A 12,940-nucleotide genomic window follows, 5' to 3' on the forward strand; every position below is an offset into this window, starting at 1 on the left:
CACTATTTTAGAGTCAAGTTAGTGTGTCAGACTGCAGCTGATCAGATCAATATGAGCTTTGAATGTTCTGCCATAGGTGGAACACATAGTGCATAGTCCCTGTGAACGTTTGGGGTGGACTCTAATTTTGCATATCTCACATTTCTTTTGGGCATTTCAATTCTACTTTGCTCATAGAGCACAGCACCTATTCTGATCAGGGCATGCTATACTAGCTGGTTCTATGCTAGTGTTTCCCATGTTATACAGTTGATTCTAAAGTTCTTAGGAGAGATCTTGAGAGTGTCCTAATATCACTTTTTTTCTGAGCACCTTGTGAGCACTAGACTTCTTTGAGTTCTTCATAAAATAGTCCTTTTGGTAAGTGATCATGAGTATTAATAGCTAATGAAGAACATAACTCATAATAAGTTTTGAATGTCTAAAGCACAGTTTAAAATATATGAATATTGCACTTATCCAGGGATGTAATACAGCAAAAAAGGATTGACAAGGATGCCTGGAGTCCTGTAAGCCTCATGAAAAGGAAGTTAAATTGAAAAGGAAAAGAGAATGAGACAATTGTCATCTACATACATCTATCAATCTAGATTATTAAAAAAGTAGCTATAATGTAGAAGAATACCAGTTGAAAATGCCTTATAATTCATGGAATTGTGAAGAAAGAGTCAGAAGGACTCTGAAAGGAGTCAGAAACAACATGCATAGCCTCAGCTATCTATACAAAGATATATAAAGTTTGAATAAAAAGGAAAGCAAACTGGAAATATTAATGTAGATAGGTAAATTTGACCTGATAGGACTGGATGGATACTCTGGAAGGGTATAACATGTTTAGGAGGAACAGGTTACATTAAAAAGTTGGAAATGGAAGTAGAAATATATAAAAATATATACATATACATATATATATAAACACAAATACACATGTGTATGTGTGTATATATGAATGTAAATATACTCAGGGAGGAAATGCAAGAATCAAAAAAGAGAACTTTGTGAGAAGTATTTGAGTAAATATACTTTTTCATTCTAATAGGTTTTGTATTTTCAAAACATACGCAAAGATAGTTTTCAACATTCATCCTTGCAAAACCTTGTGTTCCCAATTTTTTTCTCCCTCCTTTCCCCGACTCATTCCCCTAGATGGCAAGTAATCTATGCTAAATGAATGCAGTTGTATACATATTTCCACAATTATCATGCTGCACAAGAAAAACTAGATCAAAAAGGAAAAAAAATGAGAAAGAAAACAAAATATAAGCAACCCCCCCCCAAAAAAAAAAGTGAAAATACTATGTTGTGATCCACTCTCAGTCCCCACAGTCCACTCTCTGGATGCAGATGGCTCTTTCCATCACAAATCTATTGGAATTGAACTGAATTATCTCAATGTTGAAAAAAGCCACATTCATCAGATTTGATCATCATATAACTTTGTTGCTATGTACAATGTTTTCCTGGTTTTTACTGCCTTAACTTAGCATCAGTTCATGTAAGTCTCTCCAGGGCTCTTTAAAATCATCCTGCTTATTGTTTCTTATAGAACAATGATATTCCATAGCATTCATATACCATAACTTATTCAGCCATTCTCCAGCTGATGGGCATCCACTCAGTTTCCAGTTCCTTGATGCTACAAAAAGAGCTGCTACAAACTTTTTTTCCCCTTTTTTAAAAGATTTGTTTAAGATATAGACCCAGTAGAGACACTGCTGGATCAAAGGATATGTACAGTTTGGTAGCCCTTTGGGCATAGTTCCACACTGCTCTCCAGAATGGTTGGATGGATCAGTTCACAACTCTATCAACAATATTTGAATATATATTAAGTACAGAAAATATATAATACTATCATCAAAATATACTACAAACTACTCATATATAAGGAAAGAATAAATGAATTTGGGAAAAAATTATAGCTCAGCACAAAACTATTACACAGAAGTGAATGATGATTATTTAGGCATTTGTTAGAATTCTTACTCTGTCAAAATGAGATGAGATAGCCATTTCTTGACTTATTTTTAAATGATGATTTCCCCTTTCAAAATTTTGGGGAAAGATCAAAGATAACTGCTGTATTGTCTTTCTTTCTTTTTTTTTTGTCTTTTTTTATTATAACTTTTTATTGACAATGTATTGACTTTCACCAACAAGTAGAGGAACCTTCTTGAAAATCAATCACTGAATCTTAAAAATTTATAAGAGAATAGAGAAAAGCTTAGAATAGTATAATATGCACCCAAACTTTGAGTTGAAAAAATTTCAGAGTCTGAGAATGGATAGGATCCAAAGAACTAAAATTCTGTCATTCAGGAATAATAGGAAACTCCAAGAAATATAATTCTATAAGAAGAGAAGGAAAAAGGTTGAATTATGTAAAAGTACTAGCATGGATATGCATGAAACTAGTAACCAATTTAAATTTTTAAAAATACTTGAAGAAAATGGAAATGAAGCAAAATATAAAAATGTGTCATTGTAGCATTAAAAAAATTAACATCTGGAGTGTTAAAAGCTAGAAGGAACTGAGGTTGAGAGCAAAACAAAAAAATATATATATTGTTGCTGCTACTATTATTTCTAAGGGAAAAGGAAGATCAAAAAAAAATAGGACTGACTGAAGGGAGATGATATTAAAGTAGACAGAATTTTGGATTTGGAGCTAGAAAGACCTGAGTTCAAATTCTTTCTCTGATTCTTACTAGCTATGTGATTTTTTGGCCAGTTATATAACTTCTTTGGGCATCAGTTTTCTAATCTATAAAATGAGGGAAATGGATTCAAAGGTCCCTTTAAACTATTATGATCCTTTGAACTATTTTAGATAAAATGTGAGATTTTAAAAGCAGTTAGTCACTGATTTGTCCATTTGGAAGGATGCTTTTAGTGGAGTAGTATGTGCTTAGTTCTTTATAAGAGAAAGAGAGAGAGAGAGAAAAAGAGAGAGAGAGAGAGAGAGAGAGAGAGAGAGAGAGAGAGTGTGTGTGTGTGTGTGTGTGTGTGTGTGTGTGATTTGATTCAGATAAAGCTTAAATTGACATATTTGTTATTTGTAGATGTTAAAAGCCTAGGAATGGCTAAAATTTTGGATGACCAAATGAGCATCCAAAATGAACTTGGCAAGATAAAATATTGGGTTAAATCCAATAAGGAGAAATGTACTAGGGATAAGCATAACGTCTTACATTTGAGTTAAATAAATAAACATCGCAAGTGAAATATGGGGGAGATGATGTTAGGCAACAGTTCATCTGAAAAATACCTGGGAGTTTCAGCTCACTGTATTATAATAAGTCCTTGCCTGTTCCTTCAAGTAGTAGCTGCAGCCAAGTAGGGCATAGGATAGAGCACTGGGCCTAGAGACAGGAAGACCCTAGTTCAAATATGACCTTAGATATTAACTATATAACCCTGGACAAACTACATTATCTATCTCTGTTTCCTCCTCTGTAAAATGGGAATAGTAATAGCAGCTACTTCCCACTTATTGGAGAGATCAAATGAGGTAATTTTGTAAAAGCACTTTGCAAAATATGGGCAAAAAAATAGGTGGTTAATAAATACTATTTCCTTCTCTAAAGCTACCTTCCATCTTTTCTGTATTACACCTACATTTTTTATTAGAAAATAATCCTTTCAAGAGTATAGCTAGTAATCCATCCATACATGTCAATCCATTGGGCTAAGGCTCTCATTTGTACTAATTCCTTATGTATTTAATTATCAAATCCCTTTCAGAGATACTTGAAGCAAAATTGTTGTTATTGTTATTTGCCAGGTGCTGGTTCCCTTTCTTATCTTTTGTTATATTGTAGACATCTTTTTAATGATTTTTTTTTAAAGTACACATATGTAGGCCATTAAAAATACATCTAATGTTCAAACTCAAGTATTTAAAAGAGTCAGCAATATGCTCAAAAGATTTATGAATGACAGAGGTTACTTTTTACTGCCTTGTAATATCAGTTGCATGTTGAGCCATGGATAAAGTGCTGAGCCTGGAGTTAGGAAGAGCTGATTTCAAGTACAGCCTCAGAATTTACTACTTGTCTAATCTTAATCTAATTGCTTAACCTCTGTTTACCTCAGTTTCTGTGACTGTAGAGGTGATAATAATAATAATGCCATAACCAAGGTGCTGAGTGGATCAAATAAAATAATATTTGTAAAATGCTTAACATATGGGATACATGATAGATGCTTAATAAATATTTGTTACTCTTTCTTCTTAAATTCAAAACCATTATTCCTCTCACCCATGTTTTCTGAATAAAATAATCCCATTTCTTGGAGCCATTATATAAAGTATAGAGAATTTTTCTTGAGGACAGAAACCATATTCCTAAATCTATGTAAAGGTTCAAAATAGTAGTGAACCTTCAAAAGGATAAAAATAGTGTTTTGGGGGCAGCAAAATAAATAAATAAATAATGCAGATTATAAATTTATAAAATAATTCTAAATAAAAACATTAATAAAAATTGTGTCTGGTCCAAGAGGTAGGAAAAGAAAGAAATCACTCAATTAGGAGGAATACAATTTGGGAAGGTTTTCTTAATAGTTGTAATCATTGGGCATAGATCTGTATGGATTAAAAAAATGAATGAATAATTATCTTAACCATTTAAAATTTATGAACTTGTAGTAAATCTGGAGATACTTTTTAATGTCAATTTGTCTATTTGATTCCAAATTGTTATTTATAAGAAACTTGAGATTTCACCAGTTTTTTGAAATCTTTTACATTGTTTCAGATGTCTACATTCTAAAAGAGGTGAGGTATTTTAATAATAAAGAGTGCTATATCTAGAACCAGTATTTCCAACATTTACTAGCTAAATGACCATGCACATTTAGCTTTACTCTCTAAGGCTCATTTATAAAAGCTTTTTTATTTTTAAAACATATGCATAGATAGTTTTCAACATTCATTCTTTTTTTTTTTTTAACACAAAAGACAAATATACTTTATTTTATTTTATTTTTTTTTGTATTTCAATGCCATTAATTTATTTTGTAATTCCATACATTTTTATTTTATGCATTTAAAAAGATTATTCTGAGAAGGGACCCATAAGCCTCACCAGATTTCCCAAGGGGTACAGGACCTCTGAATTAGAGGAAGATATTTTATAAAGTCACAGACAGGCATATCTTGTGATTGTTTTACTTTACTTTATGGCACACATTCAGAAAGCACCTCTCTGAAACCTTAAAAAACCCAATTTTTAAAAAAAGAATTTAAACTATGTCAATTACAGTTGTCAAAAGCCAAAATCAGGGGTAGATAAAAATGCATTGTCTAGTTATGCAGTTCAAATTGTAGTACCCTAACCTCCATGATAATTTTCTTTTTTTTTTTTTTTTAATTTTTTATTTAATAATTACATTATATTGACACTCATTTCTGTTCCGATTTTTTTTCTCCTCCCTCCCTCCACCCCCTCCCCTAGATGGCAAGCAGTCCTTTATATGTTGGATATGTTGCAGTATATCCTAGATACAATATATGTTTGCAGAACCGAACAGTTCTCTTTCAACATTCATTCTTGCAAAACCTTCTGTTCCCAATTTTTTTCTCCCTCTCTTCCCCTGACCCTGTCCTCTAGACAGCAAGTAATCCAATATATATCAAACATGTGCAAATCTTCTATACATATTTCTACAATTATCACACACACAAGAAAAATCATGCTGCACAAGAAAAATCAGTTCAAAAAGGGAAAAAAAATGACAAAGAGAACAAAATGCAAGAAAACAACAAAAAGAGTGAAAATACCATGCTGTGATCCACACTCAGTTCTCACAGTGCTCTTTTCCATAAGAGTGCAGATGGCTTTCTCTATCATAAGACCATTGGAAATGTACTGAATCACCTTGCTATTGAAAAGAGAATTGAGCATCATCTAATCTTTTTTTCCACTGAAATTTCTATTGTAGTGAGTTTATTTTTAATATACATTGTTGATGAATCATTTTGAGAGAGAAAAATCAGAGCATGGAGAGATTAAAAAAAACAAACCGAAAAAAGAAGTGAATACAGCATTGATTTACATTCATTCTCCTTAGTCCTTTTTCTCGATGCAGATGGCATTTTCTGTCCAAACTTTATTGGGACTACTTTGTATCACTGAACTATTGAGAAGAACCAAGCCTTTCACAGTTGATCATGACACATTCTTGCTGTAATAATTGTGCAATGTATTCCTAGTTCTACTTCTTTTGTTCAGCATCAGTTTATATAAATCTTTCCAGGCCTTTCTATGATAAGCTTGTTCATTATTTTTTATAGAACAATAATATTCCATTATCTTCATATATTACAACTTATTGAGCCATATCTCAGTTGACGGACACATACTCCTTTTCCAATTCCTTGCCACCACAAAAAGAGCTGCTACAAACATTTTTTTCATTTGTGGGTCTTTTTTCCTCCTTTCTGATTTTCCTGGGATACAGACCCAGTGATGGCATTGCTGAGTCGAAGATTATGAACAGTTTGTTAGCCCTGTGGGCATAGTTCCAGATTGCTCTCCAGAATTGTTGGATCACTTCGCATCTCTACCAACAATGCATTAGTATCCCAGTTTTTTCACATCCCTTCAGCATTTATCATTATCATTTCCTGACAACATAGCCAGTCTGAGAGATGTGAGGTGGTACTTCAGAGTTGTTTTAATTTGCATTTCTCTGATCAATAGTGATTTAGAGTATTTTTTCATATAATTGTAAATGGCTTTAATTTCATCATCTGAAAACTGTCATATTCTTTGACCATTTATCAATTGAAGAATGACATATGCTTATAAATTTGCAGTTCTTCATATATTTATAAATGAGACTTTTATCAGAAATACTGGCTATAAAGATTTTTTCCCCCAGCAGGACACCAGGAAAGTTTTTTTTTTTTTTTGATGATTTCTTGAAAATGTTGCATAGGCTCTTTTTTTTTTCCCATTATGGTTTTCAGGAAGTCCAAGAGTTTTTATATTGTCTCTTCTGGATCTGTTTTCCAGGTTAGTTGTTTTTACAATGAGGTATTTTACATTTTCTTCTATATTTTTTTATTTTTTTTGCAAGTAAGAAAGTAGAATTGAGGTAATGATTTAAACCAACAGAAATAGTTCTTATTATGCTTTAATATGAACAACATTGCATATATAATGTGATCTTTCTGGACTTTTCTCATATCAAGCAGGTCCGACAGAATCCTCAACAGTAAAGTGATAGTACTTCTCTCTGCTTTGAGTGTTAAACAATGTCAGCAAAGACTTTAAACACCAATTGCCTTCACAGAAAATGGTGGGTGAGACAGCTATAGGGCTGTCATTAAACTAGCTAATAAGGGACATGTAAAGAAACTTCTGATGACTCTTCAGGGTTAGTGTCACAAACACAAAATGGAGATGCTTTGTAAGATGTATATGTTATAAAACAGCATCTTGGCCAACAAAAAAATTTTAAGTTGAAAATGCATGAATAAGGGATTTCATTTGTTTTGTTGCAATGTATTTCTTTGCAGAAGTATTTATCATCAACTAGAGAAGAATCTGTAACACATATGAGCTTATAAATTTGAATAACCTTTTCTGTTCTGAGTTCTATTTTTTATAAGAAATCCCTCTTATTTTTGTTCATATCTTAAAATTTTACTCTCAGATCACTGTTCATTACATCATTTTTCTGTTTAAAATACTGATAAATGAAGCCAGAGGGCTTTAGGAAATATTTAGCTAAATACTATGCATTTAGTCTTTTAATTGACTGTATGCATCAATTTTGCCTTCCAATAAGCAGCCACAGTTCCCAGGGATTGTCAAAAGATTCCTGTCTTGAAAGCAGATCTAATCCAGTTGGTGCCATTGAAAACCTTTAAATGGCAGCTTTCATCTTATTTGCACAAACTCACTATGGATCGGGTTACGTTTTAATCCCAGTTGCTATATCATTGCACTGGAGGTTTTTGGCTGTTTCAGTTTTCCTTCTTCTTTTATACAAATCATTTAACTTCAACAGAATCCTGTAAGGAAGCAGTATCTAGGTAAGAAGGGCAAACCATGGGCCCCACCCTGTTTACTAGCTGCTCTTGAAAAATAACTTCAATGTTTTTCTAATGGTACCACCTTATAGTTGAGCTTCTGCTTGTGTCTGAAGCCCAATTTAACCCTCCTTGTGCATATGTTTTCTTGTGCCCTCAAGTCACCAAAAAACTCTTATTTCAGGAAAGGAAATCACTATTATTTTCTCAATCACAACTAAATATTTGTAAAATAAAAATTCTCCTGCTTTATTTATTTTGGGTAATGGCAATACAAAGCAGCCAAGTTTCTAACTACAGCTTTGGGTAGATGAAAATACAACATCAGTCTTGGCTGAAGCCAAAATTCCTGGTAAAAAACTATATTGTTGATCTATGTCTAGGGATTGAAATGATCCAAGAAGATCATTACCATCTTGGTGACACTCCAGCCCAAACAATTTATCAAAATAAATAACTCAGCTTTGTCACAATTCCTATGAATCCAGTTCAGTCCCCCATGAGAAATTTTGATAGGTAAAAATCATAGCTAAATATCTTGAGTTTCTTTTCCTATTTCTTGGGTTAACTGGTGTAAAATCTCAGCTAGAAGTCATCTTAGCAATCAACAGTTATTCTCCCCTTGTGATACAATGGAAAGAACAGAAAGAGCTTCAGTTTAGGAGTTTGAGGACTGGGATTTGAAATCCAGTTTTGCCATCCATTGCCTATATGATTTTAGACAAGTCATTTTAGACAAGTCACTTTTTGGGCCTCAGTTGATGAAATAGACTACATGTCTATGTACTGAGATCCCTGCCAGCTCTCAAACTAAGATTTTATGTTTCTGGGACTATGTACAAAACAATAAAATGGCCTAGACCTGTAACTCCCAAACTTTGAATTTTTAATATTAAAAAGTTTCATACTATGTAATTGTTTTCTGGTAGCTGAGAATATACACAATGATGAAAAGCCACCGTAAATTAAAGAATAATTTAAAATGATGCTTTTGGAATGAATAAAATAATAATAAAAAATAATTATTATTTTGTTCATTCCAAAAGCATCATGACATAGTGGATACAAGATAGACCACAGAATCAAGAAGAACTTATCTCAAGTCCTACCACTCAAACATAACTTTGTGAAAATACATAATTTTCTCACAAGATACCTGATCTGCCACCTTCATGCTTTTGCATTGCTTGACTCTTATGCCTGGAATGCCACCAAGATGCCATCTCTTAGAACATAGGGTTTTTTTCAGTGCTCTAACAAACCTTCCACAATGGAAATCCTTAACCTGGGATATGTAGACTCACAGAAAAAAAGTAATAACATGTATCATTAAGCCCTTTTTATCCTTTCTGCTCCAACATCTCAATTTTCTCATCTCTAGAATAAATATTCACTCTCACAAATTCATTGGCACATGGGTTCATAGACCTAGAGTTGGAAGAGATCTCAGGGGTATATGTCAAATGTCTTCATTTTATAGTTGAGGGTACTGAGATTCAGAAGCTTAAGTGATTTGTCCAACACATAGTCTGTGTCAGAGGTGGGATCTGAATTCAGGTCCTCTGATTCCTAAGCTTGGGTTTTTTCTACTGTGTCATCACTATGTCTTCATGTGTTATAATTTTAAGATCCTTCACCCTCTTTTAACCACTTCAGTTTATTAGTACTTTAAAAATACTTCAATATGTCATTAATGTGGGTATATATCACAACTTACCATTACCTTTTTGTTCCTCATGATTCTTATTTATGTTCTTCTATAGATCCTACATGGAAAATAAACCTGACATTATAGAGGTTTTCCTCTAAGATATTTGTATATTTTGTTGGAAGTAGTTGAATACTTGGTCTATTTGCAATAGCAAATTTTTGCCACATGACTCTTCCACCTTCTTTTCCATTCATGCATTTTTTTAATAAACCATCTCATGTCAGTTCTTGAACAAAAATAATCATTGTAAATGTGCTAAAGTTTAACGTGATGATCAAATAACTCTCTGTTGCTCCTTGAGTTATCCACAACTTCAATTCCTCAAAGACTGTGATCTTGCAAGATTCATAATCTTATAATATCACTGAAAGAACATTTGTGTCTTTATCAATGTCCTTTCTAAATTTTGTCCAGCACTGACAGGTGTAGAATATAATGGGACTATAAATCATCTCCTTTGTCCTAGATACTCTACTGTATACTATGTGTGTATGTATTTTACATATATATGTAGGTGTGTATTTTATACATATATGTGTATTATTTTACACACATATGTGTAAAATAATGTATGTGTATGTATTTTACACATATATATGTATCAATTTTATTTATATAAAATACACATACATATATACTAAGTTTGCATTAGATTTTTGTGGGCAGCCATGTCATAATGCTGACATCTATCAATCTTGACTTTATTGTATTAAAACTCCCAAATGCTTCTTATGTAAAATACTGTTTTTTCACCTTTATCTCATATTTGACTTATGAAATTGATTTAAAATACTTTTATACCTACTATATTTCCTTTATTGGATTTGTCCCAACATTTTGACCCATTGAAATCATTTCAGATCCTGTCATTTAGTCTTTTTGCTATTTTTCTCAAACTTGTAATATTTACAAATATGATTAAGACTACTATCTACAATAGTCCTCACGTCATTTGCAAAAATGTTAAATAGTCTAAGAACAAGCAGATTTTTCTAAGGTACTCCATTTGGATGTCTACATCGTTCCAAAATTACATTAAAGTACTAATAATCACTTTCCTGATTCAAATAATTCTGAATCAATCTATTTGTCTTATGGCCTAGCTCTATGTTGATTTTTGGTGTCTACAAGAATAAAATGAGAGTTCTTCTCTCAAATCCTTTGAAAAACCTGAATTACAGTCACAGAATTCCCATGATTTATCAGTCTAGTAACATTGGGAAAAAATGACTAACTTAATCGGATATAACTTGTTCTTTGTAATCATCTTTTCCTTTTATAAATGAACACCAATATCTTCTTAATGAGACATCCAAGAATTTTGCCAAGAATGGAAATTGAGTTTAAGGATCAACAAGATGAAGTCTCCACATCTTCCTCTTTTTTGAAAATTGTTATATTTCTGGTTTTATGGCATATTTCCTGTTCATTATCCATCAAAAATCACAACAGCACTTCAGCAATCACACTTGCCAGATCTTTTGGTGCCATGGAATCAAATTTGTCTTGTGCTAATAAGTTGAGCTAATCAAGAACAACTAAATGTTCTTAGACTGCTAGCTACTAAATACTTATTAGCCATTTTTATTCTGTCATTTCTAGTCCAAGGGGGTCTCTCCCCTTGGCAAAGAAAATAGAAAGAATGGCAAGCTGAGTATTTTTTTTTCTTTCCATCATCTTATATTATCTTCCCAATCCATTCTAACCACCCTGCCATGTCACTGATTTCTTAAGAATTCCTAGGTTGTCTTGGGCTTGAAGAATGTTTCATTCTGACCTTTTGTTGACTCCACTCCTCCAGAGTGCATTATTTTAAAGTTTGGAGAGGAATTTGTGGAGAGCTTGGTTGTAGTGCATCCTTGACTCTGCCATCTTGGTCCTGTCAGAGCTTTCTAATTCATAGCAAAATATGAGGACTTCAAAATTTTGCAGCCACTTATGAGAGATAAGAAGTAGCATAGATGCATAGGACTTGGCCAAGAGCCCTCTTGCTTATTTCTTAGCTTGAGCAGCTTTTTCTTCCCTTGAGCATGATGGCTGTTTTCAACAAAAATTAATATAGACTCATTGCTTCTTATGCTTGTGCCACAAGGGAAAGTCTTGGTCATTCTCCACAACAGTAGTTCAGGCTTTGCTCTTTGTTACTATGGGATATGTTTTAAATACTTAATCTCAAGGAAAGTTTTATAAGGACTCTCCTATTTTCCCCCAATCTTTAGTCTGTTATTCCCAGTAAAACCCTCACCAAGAATTTCTGGACACACTTTTACTTTTATGAGACAGTGTAGAAGATGCTCGACTTTGGGTCAAGAAGGAGGAGACATATTTCTTTTCTTTTTTCTTTTTTTTTTTTTAAGCCTACAGCACCTGGTATTCCCAGGCAGTCTCCCATCCAAGTACTAACCAGGCCCGACCCTGCTTAGCTTCCAAGATCAGACAAGATTGGGCACGTTTAGGGTGGTATGGCTGTAGACAAGGAGACATATTTCTAAGTGGAATCTAAATCCTGATTCTATGATCTTTGACAAGTTTTTTCATCTCATTTTAATGAGAGGTTTAACTAGATAACCTATAGAGTACCTTTCATTGTTAGATTTATGGGCTTGAATCCTACTTTAGATACAGACTATTTTTATGACCTCTATAACCATCAGGTTCAACATGTATAAAATGGAGAGAGAAATTACACCATCCCATAGCATCTCTTTAACTAGATAACTCAGTCAGTGTAATGACTGGACTCTGAAAGATTCTTCTTTGTGAGTTCAAATATGGCTTCAGACACTTATTAGTTATGTTACACTGTGCAAGTCATTTATCCCCATTTGCCTCAGTTTCCTCATCTGTGAAATGAACTAGAGAAGGACATTGTAAACCATTCCAGTATCTTTGCCAAGAAAACTCAAATGTGGTAATAGAAGTAAGACATGACTGAAAAAAAAAGGACTCAACATCTCACAGGACCATTGTAATAACTGAATGAAATAATGTAGTTATATCTATTTATATAGGTTTTGCAGGCCTATGAATTAATTGGATCCTAATGAGTGCCAAATAGAGAAACAAATACCAATGAATGACACAATCCGTACTTATAAAAGAATTATATTCTAATGGTGGAGGCAATAAGTATACACAAAAATAAGCACAAAATTCATACAAAGAGAATAAATACAAAGTAAATT

General features: G+C 32.9%; 1 non-coding gene across 1 annotated transcript; it reads right to left on the reverse strand.

Annotated features, from left to right (window-relative positions):
* Positions 1–12,110: 12,110 nt before the first annotated feature.
* Positions 12,111–12,229, reverse strand: LOC127563707 (5S ribosomal RNA). Its single transcript, XR_007954137.1, has one exon. It is a non-coding gene; the product is annotated as a 5S ribosomal RNA (ribosomal RNA).
* Positions 12,230–12,940: the final 711 nt, after the last annotated feature.

This window comes from Antechinus flavipes, chromosome 4 (assembly GCF_016432865.1).
Source record: "Antechinus flavipes isolate AdamAnt ecotype Samford, QLD, Australia chromosome 4, AdamAnt_v2, whole genome shotgun sequence".
Lineage (NCBI taxonomy): Eukaryota > Metazoa > Chordata > Mammalia > Dasyuromorphia > Dasyuridae > Antechinus > Antechinus flavipes.